Raw genomic sequence first — 27334 nt, 5'->3', positions numbered from 1 at the left:
ATTGAGCAACATTCTACCTTCACCAGAAATGATGCTAAAATTCTAGGTTAAAATATTTGGATCCAGTAATTGGCTAGTAACTGGGAATCCAGCATGTTTCAGCATGAGATGAAACGATCAACAAATCCCACTGCTTTGCAAAAGATGCTCTGCACCTTCCACCCCTCAGTTTTCTCATAATGGCTAAAACATTTGTTATCTTCATGTTGCATTTTTTAAGGCAGAGTTCAACTGATGGGCAAAGCAACATAATAAATTCTACTATACATAATATCAAGGTAGCACTGCTGAATGTCAGAAGTCTAAACATATATGTATGTTTTTGTTGTTGCAGAAGCCTATATACCCATAGGTTGACAACCATATACTACCAACAACAAATATACCTAGAAATTTCTGAACTTTGTAAATGCCAGTACACTTGTCCAGACTGTCATCTTGCCCACTAGAAGTGTCAGTCCGCTTGATCTTGTCCTCAAAGAGGCATTTCTTCCAGTTGTGCTACTTTACTTGTTACCCCTTCAACTCTAACCATCTCACTGTGACGTCCTCATTAAAAACCTGTCTTACAACCCTAATACCACCACTACTTTCAGGGATAACTTACGGTTTACAGAGCTTACTGGCAATCAAACATGGAATAGCTCCCTAGGAAGCCTTGTACCTGAGGAGCTGCATACCCCTCTGAAATGTATTACTTCTTGGATAGCTAGACTGAGGCATCTGTATCAGTCCAGTGTAAGAATAATGGCATTTTTAAAACTAAACATTTAAGGTAGATCCACCAGATAAAAAAAGCTCTGTAAGGAAAAGAAATAGATTCTGATCATCATTAAAAAATGTCCACGTCATCATTACCAAAGGCATGTAAAACTGGTAAGTGAGTCCTTCAAACTTACCATTAGGAAATGTAAGGCTGAATATGAACTTGCAACTAACTCAAATGAGAACCACAATGCTTTCTTCTGCTATATTAGGAAGCTTAGAAGAATAAAAAAAAAACATATATACCAAATTTGCCTGTAATAGTACTTCCTTTTCTGATCCCAGGAACACTGGTAAAATTATTGCAGACAAATTCTCTTTCAACTTCAGTACACCTACCCTCCCATCTGTACCTCCATTACTCTTTACACCCACTTACCTTATAAAAACCACTTTGCACAAAGTCCTTTTGACACTTACCAAAATTAAAAATACCAGCTCTGGGATTCTGACAGCATCCCTGGATGCCTCATGAGAAATGCTAAGTCCCATCTAGCAAAACTCCTCTTTAAACTCTTCAGCTTGTCCTTTTAAGACTGATTATATGTCTAAGGTGAGAAGTGCAGCTGTCGTTTGCTCTTAAATAAAGGTGATTCTTCTACTGACCCTGGGAATTATGGGCTTATTAGTCCCACAAGTAGCCTTTGCAATGCTATGAAACCTAGTATAGCTGAGCTAGTAAAAAATTATATAGGTGACCTTATATCCCTACATATCATTGCTGGAGCCTTCCTGTGTCCTGACAGAGTGCTCTTCAAACTATCTGGAGATATTCAGAGCTGAGTATATTTTTCTGGCACTTCAGAGTTGTGTACTGGTAATTGTTGTTTGACTAATTTTATATAATTGCTGGCTGACTTCAAAGTTGTGCACTGTTATTTTTGCTTCACTATATAGTTTTCAGATCTCTGCTGAAGGTGTTGTTTTTTCCATACCCAGCCTCCCTATTCCTATCTTGTTGTTTAAATTTTGAGGCTTTTGCAGTTGCCCACCCCCACTGTAGATTTGATCTGGGACACTCCCCCAGTCCCATCTCTTTACCTCATTCTACCCAATAGACTCCTTCTGCACTTGTTTTTAGTCATTTCTAATTTAATTGCATTTTTTAAACTGTTTGGTCTAACATTGCTACATACTCAAGTGTGCTAGCTTGTACTGCATTTGAATTGTTTTTATTGCTGTTTTAGCTACTTTTCTGTATATATATATATATATATATATATATATATATATATATAAATATATATATATATATATATATATATATATATATATATATATATATATATATATATATATATATATATATATATATATATATATATATATATATACACATATATATATAGAGAGAGAGATTCTGAGCCCCCAAGCTTTCTGTGCTGGAGGGAAGCCTTCTAGCTTATCAGTGGGAGTGGTAAGCACTAGGTAACCTATCTACCACATAAGGAGTGGTTCTGGCCCAGAAATTGTAGTTATTGGCCGTTTGGGCAGTTTTTCCATCTCTCTCAACTTTCTGGTTTAAAAGCCCACATTTGCACTTGTTTCCCCCCTTTCCTGTAACTAGTTTAGTCCAGATGCAGATTCTTAGTTTTACCACTTGAATTTGCTTATTCGTCATCAGCACTTGTTCGGAACTTGTAAGCATTAAATAACCTACTAATTACTACAGCACTCAACCTTCCTCATTACCTAGAGAAAAACAGTTTTGGTACTTACTTTCCTCACTTGCTTAGAGAAAAACAGCTATTCTACTCACTTTCCTCACTTATCTAGAGAAAAATAGTTTTTTATTCAGGCATGTCCAAGGGTCAGCTCCCATTGTTCTCTCCTGTCTATTTGATGAATCTGGGCATCTTGGGGAAATGTAGAAATTGCCTCATGTACACAGACAACCCTCTCCTCCTACCACCCAACACTACAACCGGTGAGAGATGCACTTATCTAGACAAACTGGAGGTAAAGCTCTCTCCAATCAAGACTGAACCTGACAGTCAAGAGGAGAAGGTAAACACTTGCACCACACCGCACTCATTACACAGTCTCACTAAATCTACACCACCAAAATCCACACATAGAAACACAAAAACATTTGCGGAGGCTCTCAATAATAATCTGCTCAAGCAACAGAGACCTCCAAAGCAGAAATGCAAGCAACCTCCACCCCCTCAACACAACAAAAATTACACATAGCCCACAGACTCAGTGTACCACTCAACCACAGCCAATAAGGCAAAACAACGTATCCAACACACTAGTCATAGGTGACTCTATAGTCAGGCACACTGATGTCCCACTCACCAGGCTAAACAAGGAGAAGGTTACTGTCAGCTGCCTGTCGGGTGTCAGGATCCGCCACATAACCCACTCACTCAGATCACTCCACAACAAGTACAAATATGACTCTGTCATTGTCCATGTTGGTGTGAACGACCTGAGATGTACCTCCCTGGACTGCATGAAAAGAGACATGGAAGAGCTCTCCGATCTTGTAGCCCAGGCAGGTATGACCCTAGCCCTGAGTAGCATTCTGCCATCACCCAGAATGCTGCTGGAGTACAAGGACAAAATGATTGACTTCAACAATTGGCTAAGCTTCTGGTGCCATTCTAAAGGGATCCAGTATCTGTCTGCCTGGGATGACATGGTCGACAGACCACGATGCTTTGCCAGAGATGGCCTGCACCTGTCACCCCTGGGATTCTGGATACTGGCTAAGGTTCTTGCCGCCCCTATAGTGCCTTTTTTAGGCAAGCTTCAAAGGACAAATTCACCACTGTAACAGGAACAGGCAAGCAAAAACTGAGGGTGATGCTACTCAATGCTAGAAGTCTAAATCTCAAAATGTACTCACTCAAGGCACTCCTTAAAATGGAGAACATCGATATCTGTGCAGTGACTGAGACCTGGTTCAAGGTTCCAGAGAGTACCCCTAGACTACCAGGCTATAACTCATACCACACTTTTCGGCTATGTAACCTGGACTGGAACACCAAAGGCGGAGGTGTGTCCATATTCATTAAGGATATCCACACCTCCAGGCTAGTTGCTCAGCATAATGCAGCTGAGGTTATCCAACTGCAACTAACTCTGGGCAAAACTGCAATCCAAATTGCAGCTTGCTACAGATCACCCACCATGCCCCAGGATTCCCACTCTTCTTTTCTTGATGTACTGGAAAATATTAGGGTTCAACCAAACACCCTAATAATGGTCGATTTCAACTACCCCACCATTAACTGGGAAAACTACTCATGTACCAACTCCTTTGCTCAACACTTTCTGGAATTCATAAACTCCAATGCCCTGGATCAACTTATCCACACCCCCACCAGGGGCAACAATATCCTAGCTCTAGTCATTACCAACATGAGTGACCGGTGTTCCACACCTGAAGTCAACACCTCATTGGTCCGATCCAACCATAAGCTAATTACCCTAGATATCCACATCCTGCCCCCACCCCACATTAAGGAAACCATGGTAAAAAAATTCTCCAAAAACAACTTCATGCTTCTTAAGACAGAAGTAGTGAACTTCATGACACCCATGCAGATGGACAATACAGTTACAACTACTGAATCCTACACAATTGCACTTTATAAGCACTTACATGAGTGCATGGATCGTGCTATCCCAAACAGAACCAAGACACTATTCTCCAAAAAAAGGAAGCCAATCTGGTGGTCCCCTGCCATAAACCAACTGTACAACAGAAGGAAGAAACTGTTGCAAAAGAGAGTAAAATCCCATGAGTGGAGAAGCTCCCTGGTCTGCCTCAGTAAGAAGCTGTGATCCCTGATAAAATACTCCAAAGCTAGTTACGAAAACAAAATCACCACTGATTCTAAAGACAACCACAAAGCATTCTATAGCTATGTCAAGAATCTCAATGGCAACACTCAGATCTGCTTTGAGTTACAGCACAATGGCACTAAATATACAGACCCAACTGATATTGCCAACATCCTGGCAGATAGGTTCAGTGCTAACTTTACTCCCCTCTCACCCCCTAAAGAGCCCATCTCTATACCGGAAGAATGCAAAGGTCCTGTAATCACGGCTGCACAGGTAAAAACCACACTCTCCAAAGCCAAAAACACAGCATCCATGGGACCAGACAACATCCCAGGCTGTGTTCCACATGAACTATAGAATGAACTGGCACCCCACCTAAGTACCATGTTCAATCATAGCCTCACCTCAGGCTTTGTGCCTGCTGAATGGTACACAGTGATGGTTATCCCACTCCACAAGGGGGGATCCACCATGGACCCCGGGAACTACTGCCCCATTAACCTGACAAGCCTGGTCTGCAAGGCCATGGAATGTATTATCATGGAACTTATAAACAAAGACATTGGTAATCTCCAAACTCTGGACCCCACCAGGTTCAGGTTTGTAAAAGGCAGATCATGTCTCCTAAACCTGATAGACTTCTTTGAAGCAGTCACCAAAGCCGTAGACAAGGGTAAGGTGGTTCACACAGCCTATCTAGATCTTGCCAAGGCTTTCAACACCATCCCCCACTCTGGAATTATAGATAAACTCACTAAACTAGGTATAAATCTCTATGTCAAAAGATGGGTTGCCAACTGGCTCACTGCCAGAACACACACTGTGAAAGTAGCAGACTCCAAATCCGACTTCAGACCAATGACAAGTGAAGTACCACAGGGTTCAGTCCTGGGTCCTCTCCTGTTTGGTATCTACTTCTCTGAAGTACAAGCTAACACAGAAGGTCTTTGGCTAATGAAGTTCACAGATGATTGCAAACTAGGAGCCATAATCGAAACTCCTAACGATGTGGACATCCTACAAAAGGGCCTCAATGAGACAGATGCCTGGTGTCAAAGCCATGGCCTCAAGCTCAATGACAAAAAGTGCATTGTCATCCCCTTTGCTAAAAACTCTGTACCCATGAACTACAACATAGGCGGTAGTATACTTAACACCGAAAGTGTGATAAGAGACCTTGGGACACAGGTGGACAGTAGTCTCTCCTTTGATAATCACATCAGCACAGTAGTCAGGAAATCCTTCTACATGGCAAACCTCATCACAAAAGGTTTCTCATCCAAAAAAAAAGAGGTCATTGTTCCCCTCAACTCATCACTCATTAGACCCATTATAGAGTACAATGCCCCTTTTGGTATGTACCTTACAAGACATCTACAACAACTGGAAAGGCCACAGAAATACCACACAAAGAGGATTACCGGCCTCAGATGCCCTATGCAGACCGTCTCAAAAAACTCCAGCTTTACTCAGTCGCATATCACCTACTCAGAGGTGATCTCTGCCTAACATACAAAGCTATGTCAAACCCAGAGCTGTTGGACATGCTCCACTTAAAGAAACCCCAATCCCTCCGAGCTACACGCTCTAGGGACCTAAACCTTGTCACCGCAATAAACAGAACATGCCGGAGGGATAGATTCCTGTCCCAGAGACTTCCCATACTCTGGAATAAACTACCTATCTATATCAAACAAAGCTCCTCATTAGCACTCTTCAAGACAAATCTTGATGATTGGATGGGAAATAGGAAATTCACCCCAGGGATCACCTCTGTGGCTCTGCTTGACAGTGGCACAGGAAAATAATTTTCTTGGATGACAAAAGCCAGGGTACCTTTTTGGCTGGTCTTGTTTAGGCCCCAGGGCCGATAGCCTAGTACCTACCTATGAACCTATATGCCAGTCCAGTTTTGTAAAACATAAATTATGCCTGTTCAACCTGGATAAGTTCTTCACAAGGGTAACCGAGGCCATGGATAAGGGGCACACAGTCCTCACTGCTTCCATGGGATTTGCAAAGGCTTACAACATTATTATAAAACCACTGAGGACAGTTCCAAAATCCACACAACAAAGAAAAAGAAAAAGGACAGTGAATTCTAACTCTTCTGTTCACCAAACGTTGTTTAATGCCACAATAAAATTCTCTTAGCGCCTCAGCCACAAACAGCCTTTATACATTAACTTAATTACATTTCCTTCAATTAACTAATTACATCCAAATTACTAAAATTCAGTTCATATTATTTTTTTAAAGTTAAAACACCATTAAATGAAACCTTGCCAGTTGCATTCTTTATTCAAACCATTTGGTTGTAAAATATTGTATTTAAAAATAAAAATAGATTCTTTTCTCCTTAATATGTGTTTCAACATTTGTACATTTCCATACTGCTGTGACACTTGTTCCAAAACTGTTACTTTTAAACTTTTTACTTCTCCCATGTGTACCCTGTTAAAATGTTCTGCTATAGGCCTAATAACCTTATTTTTCTTAGCATCTCTAATATGTTCCTTTATCCTTTCGCCAAGACTTCTCTTGGTTTCCCCTATGTAATATTTATTACACGAACAACTTATGGCATAAATTATCCCTTTACTTGTGCAGGTATAAATTCCTAGAGTATCAAATTTCTTTCCTTCTATTTTATCTACTTTAGTTATAATATGCTGACAAATGGAACACTTTCCACATGGGAAAGTTCCTATTGTTGTCAGACTTTTTAGGATTTTTTTCCTTCGGTTTAGAATATTTACTATGAACTAAAAACTCTTTCAGGTTCCGTCCCCTCTGATATGAAATTCTCAATTCAATTTGAGACAGTGAAGGAACCTCTTTATTCACTTGTTTCCAATACCCTTTAACCAATTCATTAAATTTACCCCAAAAAAGGGTGTATTTTGAGACAAAAAACAAAGAATTATTGGTTATTGCTTTACTATTATTATCATATATAATTTCCTTCCTGTCCAATTTTGGAGTCTTTGCTCCTCTATTATCATAAATTTTAGAATAACTATTTGACACTTCATCTGGACTGTAACCCCTATTTACAAACAAGACTGCAGCTTTTCTAGCTTCGTTATGTGCTTCCTTCCCATCACTACACAATCTTTTTATTCTTAACATTTCTCGATAAGGAATAGAAGCTAATATATGACTAGGATGACAGCTATTGGCATGTAGCATCCAGTTAATTTGATCAAACTTCCTATGTATTCTAGTACATATTTTCGTTCTCATCTTACCTTTCAATGTTATATCTAGAAAGTTCACTTCTAGACCTACTTGAATTCCATCAAATTTAATTTCATATTTGTTGGCATTGAGATATTGTATAAATGCCGATACTTGATTATTTCCCCCTTGACAAATGAAAACCAAATTATCTATAAATCGAAAGTATTTTATTACATATTTCCTAAAGAATGTACTTCTATATATGTGTACATATTCAACCAGCCCCATGAACAAGTTGGCATATACTGGGGCAAAAGCTGCCCCTATTGCTGTTCCCTTATTTTATCTATATAAGCTACCATCAAATTCAAAAATATTATTCATCAAGCAAAAATGTAACAGTTCCTTAATGTAGTGTGTTCTTGGGTTATCCCCTAGAAAATGCTGTATTGCCTCTAAGCCATAGCTATGTTGTATATTAGTATACAAACTTACTACATCAGCTGTTATACTTAGCCATAGCTATGTTGTATATTAGTATACAAACTTACTACATCAGCTGTTATAAAGTACATATCTTCTGTCCATATTATTCCCTCTATTTTTTTCAAAAAATCAAAAGAATCTTTTATGTACGAGGGCAATTTTAATACTTCCTTTATCAAAAATTCATGTAAAAATCAACTAAGGTTATGAGTAAAATAACCTGTTGCTGATACTATTGGACGTCCAGGAGGTTGTGTTAAGCTTTTGTGAATTTTGGGGACACAAAAAAACTTTGCTACTGTGTTCTCCTTAATTGTGAATTTATTTGTTACATCATTGGCTGTGAAATAATGCAATCTTACCCCCTTCTTTAATAGTATTTGTAATTCGTGTTGTGCTTGAATTAAGATAGTTTCATCCACTTTGCTATAAATCATTTCATCACTTAAATGTTGCATGCACATTTTAAAATAATCATTCAAATTCATTACCACCAGTTTGCCCCCCTTATCTGATGGTTTGAATACTATGTTATCATTCATACTCATTTGTTTGTTTCATCCACTCCTTTTTAGTTAGATTATATTCTTTTCTCATGCCTTCAAAATCATTCATTTCTTTTTCTAGTATTAAATTAAAGGCATTAAAAAAATGCTGTATATAAGCATTTTCGAATGGAGGCATGAAAGTACTTTTTGTTATGATTTTAGTTGTGACAAACAGACTGTACACATTACTTTCAGTTTCAGAATCACAGGAGTAAAAATTATCACTATTACTGGAATTAGTTTCCATTACTAACTCATTACCATTTTTGCACCCATTGTTATAAAAATAATCTTTAAGGTACATTTTTACATACTAAACTGAAAATTTCTCCTTTCATTTCGTACAGTCTTGGCAGAACTGTCGGTATAAATTTTAAACCTTTATGTAAGACCGACAGTTCTGTTTCATCAAAAGCATAGTCGGACAAATTAACAACATATTTCATAGTATTAACATTTTCTACCTGGTTAATTAGTCCATTTGCGTCGTTTATATCGGCCCTGTCCCGGGTCTCTATAATTGTCCTGTCCCTGCCAACCTCATTTGCTGGTTCCATAATGTTGACCATTGGAGTCTCGAAAAGTTCTTCGAAAAGACTCAGCATTGTCCGGTCTCTGTAAATCTGGAAATTCTTGATCTACCACTTCTTCTTCTTCTAATGAAGACGCCCCGCTCTCTCCAGATGAAAAACTTCTATTTTTATGCTGCGCAGATGTGTTGTTCTCCTTTTGAAAAGTAACGCTCTATTGTTTCTGTTGCTGATTGGATGAGAGCACAAAGGCTTTCTTCCGTTCGTAATCTCTGATGTCTCTCTGGAGTTTGCTCTTTCTATGAGAATTGACACCCATTCGGAGCTACAGCAGTACGCTGCAGCTATCCACCTCTCCTGAAATTTAACCTCCTGTTCTTCCGGTAATTCAAACGGGGAGGAAGGGCTTTTTCCTGCCCAAAGACCTCATGGTGTGATCTCTAACCCCTGATATCTTTGGAGACGATTGATATTATAAAAAATAGATGTCTCTTTAAAGATCAGTTTTTCCAGTTGAGAACAAAGTTCTTGTGCTGCCGGTAATGAAGAAACTTCTGTCCTCTTGCTCAACATGGCAAAAGGATTAGTGGTTACACGTTGCCGGGAATCTTCTCATTTTTTTAAACATTAATAACTGCTCTGCTTTGTAATTCAGGTGTAGTATTTTGCTGACTTAACAAAGCTCCTTCATTCTCCCCCATTGTCTGCATACTATTATGACCACTAGTCTGTCCATTTCTGTGAATAAATTCCATACCCGTCTCTCGAAATATACGGGGAAAAGAGCCCAAAGATTCACTGGTCATGAGTATATTATAAAACCACTGAGGACAGTTCCAAAATCCACACAACAAAGAAAAAGAAAAAGGCCAGTGAATTCTAGCTCTTCCGTTCACCAAACGTTGCTTAATGCCACAATAAAATTCTCTTAGCACCTCGGCCACAAACAGTTTTACAGAGTAAAACTTTTGACTTCTAAAAACCTCACATTTTATACATTAACTTAATTACATTCCCTTCAATTAACTAATTACATCCAAATTACTAAAATTCAGTTCATATTATTTTTTAAAGTTAAAACACCATTAAATGAAACTTTGCCAATTGCATTCCTTATTCAAACCATTTGGTTGTAAAATATTGTATTTAATAATAAAAATAGATTCTTTTCTCCTTAATATGTGCTTCAACATTTCTACATTTCCATACTGCTGTGACACTTGTTCCAAAACTGTTACTTTCAAGCTTTTTACATCCCCCATGTGTACCCTGTTAAAATGTTCTGCTATAGGACTAATAACCTTATTTTTCTTAACATCTCTAATATGTTCCTTTATCCTTTCGCCAAGACTTCTCTTGGTTTCCCCTATGTAATATTTCTTACACGGACAACTTATGGCATAAATTATCCCTTTAGTTGTACAGGTATAAATTCCTAGAGTATCAAATTTCTTTCCTTCTATTTTATCTACTTTAGTTATAATATGCTGACAAATGGAACACTTTCCACATGGGAAAGTTCCTATTTTGTCAGACTTTTTAGGATTTTTTTCCTTCGGTTTAGAATATTTACTATGAACTACAACATTATGTCCATGCTGAAATTATGATCATATTCTTCAAATTCAGTATTTACTAATACATAGTTATCTGGATAGGTACTTGGGTTTGTGACAGAACTGATACTGTTACTTTAGTGTCATTTGTTCTAAACAGAAGAAAAAAACAACATCAGCAGCAGTGTTTTGCTGGGCTCTGTCCTTGGACTGTCTTCCTTGTTATATACTTCTCCGACATGAAAGGTGATATCAAGGGAATGTTTTCTGATAATTGCACACTGGAGGTTGTGATCAAATGCCATACTGATATTCAAAATTCTCTGACAAGCATCGGAACAAACAAATGCTTGGTGTGTTAATTATGGGCTTGTTCTGAATTCCAAGAAATGCAGCATAGTTTCTTTGGGTAAATCTAGCATTATTATCACTTACCATATTGATAATGTTTACTTAGCTCTTATATGGCCATCAGGGACTTGGGTACCTGTGTTGATAACACTCACATTTGACCATGATATCTCATAAGTGGTTAGAAAATCCTTAAAACTTGCACATCTTGACCTTCATGGCACATTTTCAAGGTCTAAAAAAATTATAGCCCCATTTTATTCCTCCTTTACTAGGCCCCATTCAGTATAATGACTCATGATCTCAGAACACCCCAATGTTTTCTCACTAAAAACATTTTAGGTAGGTATCCATACTCTTTGATGCTCTAATAGACTAAAAGCCCTTCCCTTTCTATTTAGTTTCATGCAGACTCATGAGTAATTATGCATGGTTAGCCTTCCAAGCTGTGGATCACTCAGCACTCCTTGTGCTTGGCCTTCCAAACTGTGGATCACTGAGCACTCCTTGTGTTTGGCCTTCCAAGCTGTGGATCACTGAGTACTCATTGTGCTTAGCCTTCCAAGCTTTGGAACACTGAGCACTCCTTGTGTTTGGCCTTCCAAGCTGTGGATCACCGAGCACTCCTTGTGTTTGGCCTTCCAAGCTGTGGATCACTGAGCACTCATTGTGCTTAGCCTTTCAAGCTGTGGAACACTGTGCACTCCTTGTGCTTAGCCTTCCAAGCTGTGGATCACTGAGCACTCCTTGTGTTTGGCCTTCCAAGCTGTGGATCACTGAGCACTCCTTGTGTTTGGCCTTCCAAGCTGTGGATCACTGAGCACTCCTTGTGCTTGGCCTTCCAAGCTATAAATCACTGAGCACTCCTTGTGCTTGGCCATCCAAGCTGTGGATCACTGAGCACTCCTTGTGCTTAGACTTCCAAGCTGTGGATCACTGAACACTCCTTGTGCTTGGCCTTCTAAGCTGTGGATCACTGAGCACTCCTTGTGCTTGACCTTCCAAGCTGTGGATCACTGAGCACTCCTTGTGCTTAGCCTTCCAAGCTGTGGATCACTGAGCACTCCTTGTGTTTGGCCTTCCAAGCTGTGGATCACTGAGCACTCTTTGTGCTTGACCTTCCAAGCTGTGTATCACTGAGCACTCCTTGTGCTAGGCGTTCCAAGCTGTGAATTACTGAGCATTCCTTGAACTCCTTCACCCAAACAGAAGCTGTTGTAAACACCTGCCATAAAGACCTAACCCAATATTACCACATAAACACCACCAAATGGCATAGCAGGTATCTAACTTATTGTATCCCCCATTTCTGGAACATTCTGCCTTACTGTCACTCAGAGTACTTCTACTGTTACATCTAAAACCAGTCTGAATGACTTGAGGGGTGATCACAAATTTTCAGCTGGGATGTGTGGGTGAAAATCTACTTAATGGGAGAAAATTTTAGTTTCTCTATCTGGGTGATGTGGTTGAGCTTCTCAGCTCCCCCTGAAATAGGATTATATGAACCTGTGAGCCTGGACAAGTTGTCAAGTTCATTGTTACTCATGTGTTTGTGATCTGCTAAAATACAGAAATCACTTGCATGTTGTTATTAAAATGAAACAAATACTTGCTTGAGACCACTGCAGACTGTTTTAGGAAGTTTCTTCTTTAACCAATGTTGCAAAATTGTGCAGCTAGAATATATACATTTTTGCAATCTCCAAGACCCATCACTATTTGTTTTGAAATGTGCAAATGGACAGTTTTGGAGGATTTGAATTGTAATTCATATGATCCAAAACCACACCAGAAGAGATTTTTCTATAGCCTTACACCTTTTTCTATCAAATGGGATTTAGACATTTGTGTTTTCAATGAAATGCGTTTTAAATCAGTTGTAACAAGTATTTTTTTTTTGTTTTGACAAAAAGTGTTTTGATCAATTGACATACACCTCTCTCTCTCTCTCTCTATATATATATATATATATATATACCCTGTCATATTTACCTTTCCTTTTTACATCTATATTATTGCCATAGGTGCTCCACAATGAATTTCTTAGGAATGGATTTAGTTATTAGTTTACCATCTGTTAGATTTTTTTAAGCTAGTACCACATTTGTGCACTTTCTTCTGCTTTTGGTTGCCGCTTCCATGAAGCCTATATTTAATTTCTTTATTTCTGATGACCTTTTCATGTGACACTAAAGTCATTATGAGATGCATGCATTTTATTCATTGGTTCATAGATATTATATGAGGAATAAGAGATGGAGGACTGAATGAAGCAGCATGCTCATTCCCAAACCAGAAAACTGTGTTCCACGAGTAATCTTTAACTCAGCTTACAACATCCAAAAATTACAAATAGCTGAAAACAATATTTGCAGATTTGCTCTAGTGGAAGATTCCAGAGCACATCATTGTGCTTTACCAAAGAAGCTACACTGGCTACCAATCACAGCAAATACTACTTCATTATTTTCCAACTCATTTTCAAAATCCTATATGAAGGTTCTTCCCATCCCTGAGAAGAAAACTGTCAGTAGGAGAACATCTATACTCACTGCGAAATACTCAGGAAAACACTCTTATCAAAAGCAAAATCTGAGACTACTCTCCTAGGATTCAGACAAGCACTCAGTGAGCACCTACACAACGAAGCAAAATGCAAGTGTTTTAAAGACAACGGTTAAAAAACACAACCTACCATTATGACAATCCCCAAGTTCTTTATACCCCTAAACCTCCATGGTAAAACTTTTCTTTATCATTTGCTTTCATACTGTACCTACTACTAACCTCGGAAATCTCTCTCAAGAATCAATGTACCCTTCAACCATTCACTGTAATTATGTACATAATTTTCAGTGCATTTTGTTTTGCAGTGTCTGTACATTCTGATGATAATAATTTGCCAGGTATATCTCAAACATTATTTTGCGTAATTTGGTGTATTGCAAAACTGCTCAAATCTGTTTTCATTGAATGCTTGTGTTTGTATCTGTACTTTATACTGTCTTATTTATGCATTTATACTTTATATTACCAGTCCTTTTTTTGTTTGCCAGTCACTACTTTATTGCGAATAAATAATTTATTGGATAATATTGCCATCTCATCTGCCTCTGTGCTCAGGTTATGGTTAATAAAGATCATTGTACCAGCCCACCTACCTGGTTATAAAATAGTAAATAAATAAATGCATTCACAGTTTTGTACTAAGCTTATGCCTGAGGAGACCATTGGGAAGTTCAGCTGTACTACTGTATATTGCTGTAAGATTAATAGTGCCTCCCGTTATTTAGGTCTACACACTACATATCCCAAATGGCGATTTGTGATGCACACATTAAACAGGCTGTGCCTTTTGGTTTTTGACTTGCTCTGCACTTCTGCAGTACAATTTCTTTGTTATTGACTTTATGGTTAGCCCTAGTACCCCTCATTAGTTTATATGTTTTATTTTGTCATTACCCATACTAAAACTGTTTTTACTTTTCTCTTATTTGCCCCTTTTTATGGAAACAATATCTCGACTTCTGGACATTCCCTAAGAACATTATTATAATATCAGTGTTTACCTTTGATATATTTAATTCTAGTTTATTATTAAAATTCTCTTCCATCTCAGCACCTCTTCCAATCCCATTGTTTTGCAAACTGCATTAATGTTTAATTTCCCCTGCCCTACCCTCACTCATGCGTGTAAACTGTAATGCTAAGGAATCTAAAGGAAACAAGGACACAGAAGCAATCCATCACATAGCACTCAAAGCGCTTACTTGTGCTTTACAAACTGGAATCCTATTGAGCCATTTTGACTGCGTGAAGCTACCTGATACCAGCTTATTATTGACCAAATCTAGTAATGACTGAATGGTCACCAACCCTTGGCAATCGGTTATTAGTTTTGATCCTTGACTGTTCCATTGTTGCAACAAAATGATGAAATGTTCAAAGCTATTATACATTTGCTGTCATCAATGAATAAACCTTCATTTATGACATTTTTAAACCTGTTACAGTATATTTTGAAGCATATTCTACTTCTTTGTGAAGGGAATATATCCTTAGGAATCTTACTGGAATAAGATGTGATGGTGAATTAAAGTTAGGAGCAATAAAAGTGTTTTCAAACTGCTCATTTAGTTACTAGACTATCTACTATGTAATGTTTTGACTAGCCAGTTACATTACAACCTGATGCCTGTCAAAATGATCTTGGTGCAGAGCAATCAAATATACATATCTCAAGAACATTTAATAACTGTTAAAAAGATATGCTCAGGTAGAAAGACATGCTTACGACTGTGGTTGGACATGAAACGTTTAATCATTATATCTGTGGAAGCAGGTTCAAATCAAATGTGACTACAACTCACTATAAATCATTTTTAAGCTACTGCGTAATTTATCTCCAAGGTTATAAAGAATGCTATTATGTTTACAGACGTAACAACTTTGAGTAAACATAACCAAGGTGGACTGATGTCTAGAGAACATATGTTGAGTCATTCATTTACATGATCAGAAAGAGGATCTGCTTGGAGATGAACAGGATGTTATCTGGACTGTACCCAAATTATACTCTAAAAACATTCAGCTCCAATTGTTGGAATGGATCAAACAAATTATATTGTTTTATCCACTGGATTCCTTGGAGCGAAATACTTTTTGGAATATACCTACTGTCTAGGTTTTCTCTCTGGATCAGGAATAACCCATTTGTACTGCCAATCTTACAAGTTATATCATAAATATATATAATGATCAAAATAAATTTTAGAGGTACTGATATAGGCAGAGAAAATAATGCTGAAAAAATGCTGTAAAGAGTTAGATAGATAGGACATAAATGTGGTATTCAGAAAATAATTCAGCTCTACTTTTCATTTAAGAAGAGGAAGGCTAGATATCAGGCTTGCTGTTCAAAACAGACAAACTGACAATTCATAAACAGATGACTATTGAAATGTTTGAGAATACATGTTAAAGAAATAGCATATGATGTATTGTTTGGGACAGGAATGCCTGTGCATAAGAAACAAATTGTGCAGAGCTGGTATGTGCAATTAATATCACAACAGCAATCCAAGCCATTAGTCTGTTACTTAAAACATCAAGTTTGGATGGAGAGTTTTTATTACTAGCTGTTGCTAACCGATATTATGTTTTTCTTTTTGATAAAATGCTAATTATCCAGAAATAAGAGTGAGATGCTTTACTCTGTCCAAAGAATTGAGAGCAGTATGTTTTTTTATTACATCTTTAGAATTTTTGGTAGTTATTGCTTATTGAGAGAAATGTTACTTTTGCTAAGACTGAATAGTGTCATTGTCTTTTCTGGTTGGAAACAGTGTTAATTTTTGTCTCCATTATATAATTCCTATAGGAGACTATAGCAGCAGTCAGCAAGCAAAGGAGAGTAGTATTGCTGAAACTGAATTCATCCTTAAGTCTTGGTGAGTACCTTCACGAGGTGGACCCTGTTTTTCACAAAATCTCACCAAGATGACACTGAAATATAGATTGTATTTATATAGCATATATCATGGAAAGAAGTAGGTCAAAAATTTAAAAGATAGCTGGATGCACAAGACCTAGGATAAAAAAGTACCAATCCTGGTAGGTGCACTGGTGCCAGGACTGGAAAAAATGACAGTGCAGAATCCTCAAAATATGGAAACATTCCTAAAATGGGTCCACATCAGGCCCAGGGGGAGGATGCCTCCCCCCATTGTAGAAAGAAGTAGCAGTCCACAAAAATCACAAACACTGATAGGCCAAAGAAGAACCATAAAGACAGAGTGGACTATTAAGGATAAGAAAGAAAGTATGTATTGTTACTATTATGCAAAAGCCCACAATTTCCAGACTCAAGATATACAAAAAGATTAAGAGAGAAATTAAAGAAAAGAAAAATACTTTCGTAAGAAAACAGGTCTGAAGCTGAAATAAAAATGTATGTTCATTTATACAACAGATTTGTGAAAAACAGTATATAGACCAAGAAAAGTTGATTTGATTGGAAAAAGAAGCATCTGAGGAAGTGCAAAAATATAAACAAAACCTAGAGGTTTTTGAAAAGTATAAATATGAAATATGGACAAGGGAAAGAAAGAGAGATTTGGTATAGTGGAATACTTATGCAAAGTCAAAAGCCAAATTAATCAATACAAAAAAGGCAGCCCCAACAATATTCAAAGAGAAATATAGGCAAAGGCATCCAGACTATGAAAAATTTCACAATAAAAAATAATATCAAAAAGACAGAATGTAGAAAGGAAGTTTAGTAAAGTAGAAGTTTAAAAAATAGAAGTTGAAGTTATGGAATGCCTGCAAAGTGAAGGATTTGGTGTAGACGATCTAACAGGTTACATTACAGCATGATGGAACAAGTCCTCAAAGTAAGGAGAAACAGGAAGATCAAGAGACATCTGAAGAAGAAATATGGACATGGGAAATAAAGAGATTTAATATGGTATAATATCTATGCAAAGAAGAAAGCAAAACTAATCAATACAAAAAGAGCAGCACCAAAGATATATGAAGATAAATACAGGCCAAGAAATCCAGACATGGAAAACTTTACAATACAAAAAATAAGAAGACAAAGGGGAAAAACAGAAATGGAGATTAGTAATGGAGAAATTAAAGAAATAGAAACTGAGGTTATGGAGTATCTGAGAAGTGAAAAATTCAGTGTAGAAAATCTAATTCAGAAAGCACCACAACAGGATAGAGTAATGGACATCCAAATTAAGGGGAAACCAGTGGAGTGGGAAGCAATTGGTCAGGTACCATATGAAGATATTTTGGCACCTTCCATAGGAAACCAGTATAAATGTTCATTTCAAGCTGGATAGCAATGGAAGGAACAGGAACTGTGGAAACTTTGACACAGTCAATGTTGAGGAGTGATAGGCCAGTGAGTTCCCAAATGACAGAGCAATGGATGGCACAGGATGAAACTGAAGAGAATGTGCCACAGGAAGATACTATAAAACTTTCTATAGAATGCCCGTAGGAAATACAGAACAAAAAAATATGCCCTAAGAGAAGAGTTGCTTGATTATTAGAGCTATATAGACATATTAAAATCAATGAAAGAAATAAACTGCAGAAGGTCAATAAAACCCAAAAAGTCAGAAGTTTGATAAAACAAATGAACACAGAAATTAGGACTGTCCATAGAGATCCATGCAATATAACAGAAGTAAACAAGATATGTGCAGCTAAATTAATAACTGATAAAAGTTTTACAACAAGAACACAAGGTAGTGAGGGAAAAGAAGGGGAGAAATCAAATACCATCATGGAAGTATCGAACAGAGAAAACTATAAAGCAATTAAGACAAGAAGTGTCACTGTTAGAAGAGTATAGAAGAGGGAACAGATCAAGAAAAATACTTATATGCAGATAAATATAAAGGAAAAATAGAAAATAAGTAATTTATTGATGACCCAAAAAGTTTTATAGAGAATTGGGAAACAAGGTAAAAGGAACTGAAAGACCACCAAACAAAGAAGAAATAGCTATATTTTGGAGAAGTATTTATGAAGACTATGGACCAAGTTTATAAAGTGCAGCACTGCAAACCATATAGTTTGTTTTGCTGCTTGTACCCTGTACTTGTCTCAGCATTTCACTACAACCTCCTCCCATACTCGCGGTCAGTTCAAGAAACTCCAGACTCAATTCCAGTGATTATAGACTATGGGCCAAGTTTATAAAGTGCAGCACTGCAAACCATATAGTGTAGGTTCCAGAAACCTCTAAGTTTATCAGTATTCACAGTTTGTATTTTTATAACTGCAGTCCCCTTTTCACTTTCTTCAGAAGATCTGCTCTGTCCCCATCTTCACAAAGTAGCTGAGCATTATAATTCATTGCCCCAAGACCTATTTGATATTTTTAACATATACCTCCCTCAAATGATGTAAAATAGAACACTCCTAACTTTGTTTAGTTGCTGAAAATTTAATCCCTAGGTTCTCAATTGACAGTCTTTTTCTAGGCATTCAACAGTTTATTTAGACCAACTCACTATATATATATATATATATATATATATATATATATATATATATATATATATATATATATATATATATATAAAATGTATATATATATATATATATATATATATATATATATATATGTGTGTGTGTGTGTGTATATACATATATATATATATATATATATATATATATATATATATATATATATATATATATATATATATTTATAGGTTCATAGGTAGGTACTAGGCTATTGGCCCTAGGGCCTATATAAGCCAAGCCAAATGGTACCCTGGCTTTTGCCAACCAAGAAAATTATTTTCCTGTGTCCCTGTCAAGCAGAGCCACAGAAGTGATCCCTGGGGTGAATTTCCTATCTCCCATCCAATCATCAAGATTTTTCTTAAAGAGTGCTAATGAGGAGCTTTGTTTGATATAGATAGGTAGTTTGTTCCAGAATATGGGAAGTCTCTGGGACAGGAATCTATCCCTCCAGCATGTTCTGTTTATTGTGGTGACAAGGTTTAGGTCCCTAGAGCGTGTAGCTTGGAGGGATTGGGATTTCTTTACGTGGAACATGTCCACCAGCTCTGGGTTTGACATAGCTTTGTATGTTAGGCAGAGATCACCTCTGAGTAGGCGATATGTGACAGAGTAAAGCTGAAGTTTTTTGAGACGGTCTGCATAGGGCATCTGTTTGAGGCCGGTAATCCTCTTTGTGAGGTATTTCTGTGGCCTTTCCCATTGTTGTAGATGTCTTGTGAGGTACATACCAAAAGGGGCATTGTACTCTATAATGGGTCTAATGAGTGATAAGTAGAGGGGAACAATGACCTCTTTTTTCCTGGATGAGAAACCTTTTGTGATGAGGTGTGTGGCACATGGCGTAGAAGGATTTCTTGACTACTGTAGCGATGTGATGATCAAAGGAGGGACTACTGTCCACCTGTGTCCCAAGGTCTCTTATCACACTTTAGGTGTTAAGTAGACTACCGCCTATGTGGTAGATCATGGGTACAGAGTTTTTACCAAAAGGGACGTTAATGCACTTTTTGGCATTGAGCTTGAGGCCATGGCTTTGACACCAGGCATCTGTCTCAGTGACACCCTTTTGTAGGATGTCCACATCGTTAGGAGTTTTGATTATGGCTCCTAGTTTGCAGTCATCTGCAAACTTTTTTAGCCAAAGACCTTCTGTGTTAGTCTGTACTTCAGAGAAGTAGATACCAAACAGGAGAGGACCTAGGACTGAACCCTGTGGTACTCCACTTGTTACTGGTCTGAAGTTGGATTTATAGTCTGCTACTTTCACAGTGTGGGTTCTGTCAGTGAGCCAGTTGGCAACCTATCTTGTGACATAGGGATTTATACCTAGTTTAGTGAGTTTGTCTATAATTCCAGAGTGGGGGATGGTGTCAAAAGCCTTGGCAAGATCTAGATAGGCTGTGTGAACCACCTTACCCTCATCTACGGCTTTGGTGACCTCTTCAAAGAAGTCTGTCAGGTTTAGGAGACATGATCTGTCTTTTACAAACCCAAACTGTGTAGGGTCCAGAGTTTGGAGATTACCAATGTCATTGTTTATAAGTTCCATGATGATACGCTCCATAGCCTTGCAAACCAGGCTTGTCAGGCTAATGGGGTGGTAGTTCCTGGGGTCCGTGGTGGCTCCTCCTTTGTGGAGTGGGATAATCATTGCTGTGCGCCATTTAGTGGGCACAAAGCCTGAGGTGAAGCTATGACTGAACATGGTACTTAGGTGGGGTGCCAGTTCGTTCTGTTGTTCATGTAGAATGCAGCCTGGGATGTTGTCAGGTCCCATGGATGCTGTGTTCTTGGCTTTGGAGAGTGTATTTTTTACCTGTGCAGCCATGATTACAAGTACTTTGCATTCTTCCAGTATAGAGATGGGCCCTTTAGGGGATGAGAGAGGGGTAAAGTTAGCACTGAACCTATCTGCCAGGATGTTGGCAATATCAGTTGGTTCTGTATATTTAGTGCCATTGCGCTGTAATTCAGAGCAGATCTGAGTTTTGCCATTGAGATTCTTGACATAGCTATATAATGCTTTGTGGTTGTCTTTAGAATCAGTGGTGATTTTGTTTTCATAACTAGCTTTGGAGGATTTTATGAGGGATCTCAGCTTCTTACTGAGGCTGACCATGGAGTTCCTCCAATCGTGGGATTTTACTCTTTTTTGCAACAGTTTCTTTCTTCTGTTGTAGAGTTTATTTATAGCAGGGGACCACCAGATTGGCTTCCTTTTTTTGGAGGATAGCATCTTGGATCTGTTAGGGATTGCATGATCGATGCACTCGTGTAAGTGCTTATAAAGTGCAATTGTATAGGATTCAGCAGTCGTATCTGTATTGTGCATCAGCATGGGTGTCATGAAGTTTGCCACTTCTGTCTTAAGAAGCGTGAAGTTGGCTTTGGAGAAATTTTTTACGGTGGCTTCCCTAATAGGGGGTGGGGGTGGGATATGAATGTCTAGGGTGATTTGCTTGTGGTCAGATCTGACCAATGAGGAATTGACCTCTGGTGTGGAACACCAGTTGCCCATGTTGGTAATGACCAGGTCTAGGATATTGCTGCCCCTGGTGGGGGTGTGGATAAGTTGATCCAAGGCATTGGAATTTAAGAATTCCAGAAAACGGTGAGCGCAAGAGTTGGTACATGAGTAGTTTTCCCAGTTAATGGTGGGGTAGCTGAAATCGCCCATTATTAGGGTGTTAGGTTGTACCCTAATATTTTACAGTGTATCAAGAAATGAGGAGAGGGAATCCTGGGGCATGGTGGGGGAACTGTAGCAAGCTACAATTTGCATTGCGGTCTTGCCCAGAGTTAGTTGCACTTGGATAATCTCAGATGCATTATGCTGAGCAACTATCCTGGAGGTGTGGATAACCTTAATGAATATGGACACGCCTCTGCCTTTAGTGCTTCGGTCCAGGTTAGGTGGTCGATAACTGTGATATGAATTAAAGCCTGGTAATGCAGGGGTGCTCTATGGAGCCTTGAACCAGGTCTCTGTCACTGCACAGATGTTGATGTTCTCCATTTTAAGGAATGCCTCGAGTGAGTGCATTTTGAGGTTTAGACTTCTAGCATTAAGTAGCATTACCCTCAGATTTTGCTTGCTTGTACTTGTTACAGTGGTGAATTTGTCATTGAATCTTGCCTAAAAAAGGCACTATCAGGGTGGCAAGAGCCTTAGCCAGTATCCAGAATCCCAATGGCGACAGGTGCCGGCCATCTCTGGCAAAGCATCGTGGTTTGTCGATCATGTCATCCCAGGCAGACAAATACTGGATCCCCTTAGAATGACACCAGAAGCTTAGCCAATTGTTGAAGTCAATCATTTTGTCCTTGTACCGTGGTGTCATTCTGGGTGATGGCAAGATGCTACTCAGGGCTAGGGTCATACCTGTCTGGGCTACATGATCAGAAAGCTCCTCCATGTCTCTTTTCATGTAGTCCAGGGAGGTATGTCTCAGGTCATTCACACCAACATGGACAATGACAGAGTCATATTTGCACTTGCTGTGGAGTGACGTGAGTGCATGCGTTATGTGGTGGATCCAGGCACCTGACAGGCAGCTGACAGTAACTTTCTCCTTGTTTAGCCTGGTGAGTGGAACATCAGTGTGCCTAACTATAGAGTCACCTATGACTAGAGAGTTTGGTGCGTTGTTATGCCTTATGGGTTGTGGTTGAGTGGCACACAGAGTTTGTGGGCTATGTGTCATTTGGGCTGTTTTGGGGGGGTGAAGGTTACTTGCGTTTCTGCTTTGGAGGTCCCTGCAGCTTGGGTAGATTTTTTTGAGAGCATCAGCGAATGTAGGTGTGTGTTTTGTGTTTCTATGTGTGTGTTTTGGTGGTGTAGGTTTTGAGGGACTGTGTGATGAGTGTGGCGTGGTGCAAGTGTTTACCTTCTCTTCTTGACTGTCTAGTCCAGTCTTGGGTGAAGACAGTTTTGCTTCCAGTTTGGTTATATAAGTGCATCTCTCACAGGTTGTAGTGTTGGGTGGTAGGAAGAGAGGGTTGTCTGTGTATATGAGGCAATTGCTGCATTGCCCCAAGATGCCCAGATTCATCAGGTAGACAGGAGAAAACACCAGGAGCTGACCCTTAGACATGCCTGGATAGGTGTTTATTTATTAGGTACTAAAAACTGTTCTCCTCTAGACAAGTGAGGAAAGTTGAGTGCTTTAGTAAATTGTAGCTTATTTAGTGCTTACAATGAGTTCTGAACAAGTGCTGAGCTAAAAAAAAAAACAGATTTGAGTACTGAAACTAGAAAACTGGCTAGTTCTAAAAACAAAATTAGGCTAGAAGGCTTCCCTCCAACACAGAAAGGCTTGGAGGCTAAGAAGCGTACAAGCAGTCCTGGATACAGCAAATATGTATCTGGACTAGACAACTTATATGAAAGGCAGGAAACAAGCTGAGAATTATTTTTTTCGTAAAGTGGAAAGGGGAAAGGAGGAGCAAAAGCTAACAGGTTTCGCCTTCTCAAATGCTCTCCCTGGAATAGGTAGACTGAGGTAATGACACTAGACTGGGAGGAGTGTCCCAGATCAAATTTACAGTAGGGGTGGGCAACTGCAAAGCCATCAAGTATAAAAACAGGATACCAAGAGAGGGGGAGGGTGGGAAACAAAAATCAGTAAAAAACAAACCCAACCAGATGCTTAACAATTGTAGAAACTTCTACTAAATACCTCACACACAGTGAGTAAAATAAAAGTGCTAAAAATAACTCAGAAATAAACAAAAAACAGGATAATTAATTTTATATATCACAGATTAGTTAGCTCAGAGCCCTTACTCTGACTTCCTCTGATTAGCTCAGTGTGAAATGGCAGAAACAGTCACAAGTTAACTTCTTAAGTAATGAAGTTGAAACCTGAAACAACTTTAAAAAAAGCTTGAAAGATCCAATGAGTCACTTACTCCAAGGCATAGTCCAGGCAACCCCAGTCAGCCAATGACCACAAATAATTCACTCTCACTGAAATGCTATACTGGCTTTGACTAAGCTATGTTGGCTTGGGACATGTGCTCTGACACACAGCCTCTACTAGCAAATAACTAGGCCCAAAACACAAGCCTGAATATGGATAATGCTACATTACCAACACTACTTAGATAGAAAAAACTGCAGAAATGTTTAAACAGATAAATGATCAAAGAGGCTCTAGTGAATGCTACTGAATGCAAACAAGTTATATGACACAACACCAATAAACGAAGCTCCAGCTACTAAGAAACAAAGCACTGATCCACGCCAGATAGAAGTAAAAAATCCACAGATTTTATTTGCGTACTAGCGGTAAAAAACGGACAGTGAAACCATAAAAAATACACGTAAAGCGCTTTTCGTCTGGATATGCATCCGGACTTCTTCAGACAAACACTTCATTCCACATACACTGAATTCAAATAGTTAGCGCAAGATGCACTAACCAATCAGGTAAAAACAATGCAGTAAATTGTTAAAGTAACAAGCACGCTTTTTTTAAAAAAATGTTAATACTATCCCTACTTTACAATTTAGCATTTATTCTACCATAGGTAACTATTTCTTCTTCGTACTTCCTTTAAATGGTCAGGTCCACAACAGTTAATGAATATATGTTTCCTACAGAGTTTATATAGCAGTCAGTAGTATATCATGACAACGTAAATTTTACTAAACATCCTATACTGTTTACAGTTTACTATAGAAATAATATAGAAGTCAGTAGTATATCATGACAACGTAAATTTTACTAAGAATCCTATACTATTTAAATGTTATTAAAATATTCTTAAAATGATGCGCTCAACAAACAAAATGAGCGAATTTCGTTTATAAAACTAAGTTAATAAATTCTTTAATAGAAAATGATATGTTCGTGAAATATTTCTTCCACGCAGTGTATTGTGTCTAATAACTAATAAATACATTAAAAATATATGAAAAACATTGTGTCATTCGACAACTACAAGTAAGTAAGTGTAAAACTGAATGTTTGGACAATCCAAACCTAAACTGAAATATATACACATAGAGCTATGAATACTGATAGTGTTTCTAAACATCTATTTATACCTTGTTAAATTATTACAATCCAGTTCTATTAATAATTACTACTTAAAGTACAGTTGGTAACCTAACATTTACACCAAGAATAAGGAATTCCTGTTCATTTGCTTAATACTGTCATAATGACATCTTAGTAATTGTCCTAAAAAGTAAGCCTTATGTATATATATATATATATAAATGTCTTTTGTCCAGTCATAGTTAAATCCCCTCGATGTTCTATAAGTGGATGTTTTACCCCATTAAACTGACAAACATGCCTATCTCAAAATACTTTTTAGTTTAAGTACACATGCTATTGAGCATGTTTCATTTAACCCTGGTTTTATACATGCTCTTAAGCGCAATTGCCAAATCAATTCGCTTTTTTCAAGCTCTAATTTCAAATATTTGTCATTATAATATTTTCCTCCTATATTTTGATTGTTAATTTGGCTGATAATCATAAAGTTAAATTTATGTCCAACATTTTGCTCACAGTGCCTTGCTAACGCGTTGTCACATTTTTTCCTTTTTATTGCGTATAGGTGTTCATAAATTCTATCTCTTAACCGGCGATCCGTTTTTCCAATATAGAATGACGGGCATTGTAGACATTGGGCCAAATATACTATAGAACTTGTATTACAATTGTAGATGTCTTTAATAATAAATGTTGCTTTTCTTATTGTAAACATGTTTGAAGTGTCGATATATGCGCAATATTTACATCTACCACACTTGTGTGTACCACCATTATTTTTCTTAGTTTTACATTTAGTTTCCAATAAGTTTTTCATATTGGGTCCCCTTCTAAAAGTGATTGTTGAACCATAATCTAGTTTGTTGGAAATATCTTTATCCATAGATAAACAAAACCAATATTTTCTCACTATTTTTTGTATCTCACCAGCTTCTGGACAGTATGTAAATGTGAATGCTAGTGAGTAATTCTTTCTTATATTGGGGGTAACTATAGTGGTATCTCTTTCCACTATCGACGTTAGTTCCCTACCATCTTCGTTACAGATAAATTCCATATTTAGACTTTCTTTTCGGTTAGTCATTGTAGTATTTAAAATTGGGGTATATATCCCATTCTTCCTCTTTCTTGTAACTTCCTGGAAGATTTCACTAAGCAAGTGACTTGGGTATCCTCTGTGGGTGAACATACTGTGTAGTAAGTTGCACTCACTTTCAAATTCTTCATCTAGTGTAATCATCCTCGCCGCTCGGACGAGCTGGCCCTTCACCACCGATTTCTTTTGATGGTGAGGATGTGAACTTGAAAAGTGTAAAAATGTGTTTGAATATGTTTTTTTTTCTATAAATTTTTGCTGTGTATCTATCTTCGTGTAAGTTCTTTCTTAGTTCCACATCCAGGAAGTTAATCATATGTTCCTGGTAATTTTTTGTGAATTTTAAAAATGGAGTTGTTGAATTTAAAAAACTAACTAATTCTTCTGCCAAGAAACTATCCCCATTAAAAATTATGAAAATGTCATCTAAGAATCTCTTATACATAAGAATTCTCTCTTTCCATTGACTGTTTAGTATGAAATTAGTTTCCCAGTAGGCCATAACCAAATTTGCAAAACTTGCACCTACTGGTGAACCCATTGCTATTCCTATCTTCTGTAAGAATAGTTTATTGTCGAAAGACATGAAGTTGTTCTTCAAAATTATGTCCAGGAGTTGTTCTATTAAAAGGCATTCATTTATTGTTGCACCTTTTTCCCTAATGAAATCCACTACCCATTTAGTTCCTATGTTTTGTGGTATACATGAATAAAGGTCGCAAACATCCACTGTTAGGAAGTTTAAATGGTTATTGAATGGTATTTTATCCATTTCTTCCAAGAAAGACCAGGAGTCTTTTAAAATTTGAGTTTCCTTCACCACATATTTTTTCAAGATTGTGTCTGCAAGTTTTGCACATGGATATGTGATAGACTGTCTTGCATCGACTAATGGTCTAAAAGGTGGGTTAACTAAATCCTTGTGGATTTTTGGCATACCAAACAGTTGGGGAAT

The sequence above is a fragment of the Protopterus annectens genome, chromosome 1.part2, assembly GCF_019279795.1.
Source record: "Protopterus annectens isolate FY-2018-M chromosome 1.part2, PAN1.0, whole genome shotgun sequence".
In the NCBI taxonomy this organism is placed as follows: Eukaryota; Metazoa; Chordata; order Ceratodontiformes; family Protopteridae; genus Protopterus; species Protopterus annectens.
Note: the sequence above shows the minus strand (reverse complement) of the source record.